Source organism: Castor canadensis, chromosome 3 (genome assembly GCF_047511655.1).
Source record: "Castor canadensis chromosome 3, mCasCan1.hap1v2, whole genome shotgun sequence".
NCBI classification, from domain to species: domain Eukaryota; kingdom Metazoa; phylum Chordata; class Mammalia; order Rodentia; family Castoridae; genus Castor; species Castor canadensis.
This window is the reverse complement of record NC_133388.1, coordinates 134583001-134586376: the sequence shown is the minus strand read 5'-3', so window position 1 is coordinate 134586376 and position 3376 is coordinate 134583001.

Sequence of the window (3376 nt, the reverse complement as noted above, 5' to 3'; positions counted from 1 at the left end):
AATGGATTTGTTCTTGGACAATTTTTTCTATTCAATAATAATGATAGTAGCAACTAATCTTTATTGAGTGCTTAGGGTTTCACTCCGTATTTTGCTCTAAGAACTAAAAGAAATCCTCACAAGTAGTTCATGAGTTAAGTGTGATTAACTTTAGCAGACATTAGGGTGAGAAAACCGGGCGAAGTGCTTGACTTCTGCATGTCTCAAGTTTAAACAGCTTATAAGTGGCAAAGCTATTGCGTAAGCCCGAGGAATCTGGCCCAAGATCCAGCCTGCTTAACAGCTTAGCACTGTACCTCCTCAAAATTTCAAACTATAAATACTTGCATAATTTGGCCAAACCCATTACATCCATTAATATTGCCTCTGTAAACTTGATCACTATGCTGAAATTTCCTATTCCTTTTTCTTTTGTGAAAAATAAGGCAGATGTAAAATTACAACAACCTCCTGTTCTGTTTCTTGGTGAATGACCTTCTTATCATGTCAGCCAAGATTGAAATCCCCATTTTGAAAAAATTCTCCACCACCCACATTACCTTCATTGTTAATATTTATAACACGTGCTGAAAAGGTTTAGAACTCAACCTCATTGTTCCAACAAAAATTCAAATTCTTCCAAATTGGCTAAGGAGTCCTGCTTCTATCAGATCGACTCCTCAAATGTAGGCCTCTTGCCAGTGTGTCTGACAAAGTGAGTCTCAAAAATCTGAATGTTATCAGAGCATCTTTTGGCAAGCTAAGGAGACTTCCAAGTGTCAAATGGACTCCTAGAACTGCATCTCCAAAAAATATAATTCCTTCATATTTGTATGTAAGAATTTAACCAGATGTTCCTTGTGAAGAGAAAAAGTCAAGTGAACTAAGCAAGGAGATCTATTAATACTCTACTGTGAAAATTACCAAGTTTAACAGAATTCAGAGGAACTCAAACCATTTGCTTTCAGAAATATTTAGCAATAATCCTTCAATGTCAGTATTTAACTTGTGAAGATGGTCTCAAACACTTTATATTTTTATTAAAACAGTAAGAGTCTATTTTTCAGTTCTTCCCAACTTTACAATTTTTATAAAATGCTTCATGAGAATGAAAATGTATCAGTGTCAGAGAGGATTAATCACTGATCAATCACTGTATTACTGCAAGAAGTAGTCATTGGTTAGTAGGATCCTTTTCGTCTCTTATTTCTCTTAGTATCTCAAAGGAAAATACCAAAGAGGGTTCTGTTTCAGGCGTAAAGAGCCCCTTATGTTCTCATTAATCTCTCTATGCCTAGATGCCCAGGAAACATGGATGACCACCTTCTCTCCAACCTCCCAAAACCACATACAAGAGAATCAAGCTTTCATTATATAAGCTAAGAAGACAATTCCATCTTTATACCCTGTTCCCCAATAGTTACTTATTCCCTCTTGTTCTCTCATCTTTCCATCTCATTAAATGTGTATATTTTCAATCAATTAATTATGCTATACTTCAAATACCTTCCATCCATTTTGAATTTAATCATGAAAGGAGACACAGTCCTTTAGATAAGACAGAAAGAAAGTGATTACCTGTAACTATTCCTCAGAAATAATCTCAAGGTACTGATGTAATAAAGCTGATTCCAAATATTTACCAAACCATTAAATTAGAATTTAAAATCTGTTCTCCTCAGATTTCTTATATTTTTTGGGGGGGTGTTTGTTGGTTGGTGGGACTGGGGTTTGAACTCAGGACTTCATGCTTGCAAAGCAGGAGCTCTATCACTTCAGTCACACCTCCAGTCCATTTTCCTCTGATTATTTTGGAGATGGAGTTTCCCAGGCTGGTGTCGTACCTCAATCGTGCTAATCTCTGTCACCCAAATAGCTAGGATTACAAGCATGAGCCATCAGCGCCCAGCTCCTTTGTTACTTAAATATTTCCTATGTGTTAGGCTAAGACATCATTAAGATCAATATTAAAATCTAAAGAGAAAATCTTTTATCTTCTACTTGTATTGTTTAAAAAAACACAAAGCAAACCAAATACTTTAGCTTGACCAAATATAGCATCAATTCTTCCTGGGGAAAATCTGATTGAGATCCCAAACCAGACCTGATTTTATAATAATTATTTTAGCCAGTCTCATGGTAGGCTAAATGTTTCAAGGTCAGGAACACTTACACAGACTTCTTAGTTAGATGTTTTGAATCCTCACACCAAAAACTAATAAAGAATCCAAATTGTCTGACTTAACTCATTAGTTCAATGGAATATAAGGCTATATGCACATGTCACTAATTATAAACTATTTTCTAAAGTCTACATGGGACCTTACAAAGTGCCAATGTATCAGGAGCCTCCGTCAATGATGGAGGTGACACCTCATAGATTGGCGCATCTACAGGCTTAGCACAGTCATCATGACCAGCCATGGCACAGACATGGTGCGTGTGTGTGTGTGTGTGTGTGTGTGTGTGTGTGTGGAGGGAGGACAGGCCACTACACTCAGTGTCAGGAGAAAGAGGGAACAAAAATCTTTTCAGAGCAAAGATGTCATCAGAATGAGAATTTAAAAGTAGTTAGTGCCACAATGGTAGCCAAAATGACTGGATCCCTGATATACTCCAGATTCCAGATATCCCTTCGAGAAATTATGTAGAAGAATACGAAAGCCCTGGAATTCCCACAAAATAGGGGAAGATACAGCCCAAACTACTATTTGAAATTGTAATTGTTATTCAGTTTCTTAACTTCAGGCAGGTACAGACTGGAAAATACACTAACCCTTTGTTTCAGTTATCTGTTGCTGCATAACAAGCCACCTAGTTCTCTGCGGCTTCCCAACACCAATTGTTTTGTCAATTGTATGATCTTTGATTTGACACAGCTGGTATTTCTGTTCCATCTTTTACTTTTGTTCCCCTGGTGCTGAGGATCAAACCCCAGCCTCACTCAAGCTAGGCAAGCGTTTTACCACTGAGCTACAGCCCCAGCCCCCTTCTGCTCCATGTGATGTTGAATGAGGCTACAGTTAGCTGGGGTTCAATTGGACTGGAATGCCCAAGATGGTTCATTCTCATGGCTGAACATTCGTATTGGCATTGGGCCAGGAATTTATCTATGATGATTGAACAAAAGGCCAGAATAGATCTGTCTTGGTGTAAGTCAGTCTTTAGCTAAGAACTGACACAGCATCATTTCCCTGTGTTCTTTTAATTAAACAGGCTCAGTCTGAGTTCAAAGGTGTAGAGAAATTGCCTACACTTGTGAATTTGTAGCCACCTTTCATATGCATAATTTCTGTCCCTTGACTGTGTTCAAGGAGAGAGAAAAAAGCCAACAGAGAATTGATTACTACTACAAACAACTGGGTTGGGACAGGATGGGATGGGGCTGGGGAAGGCT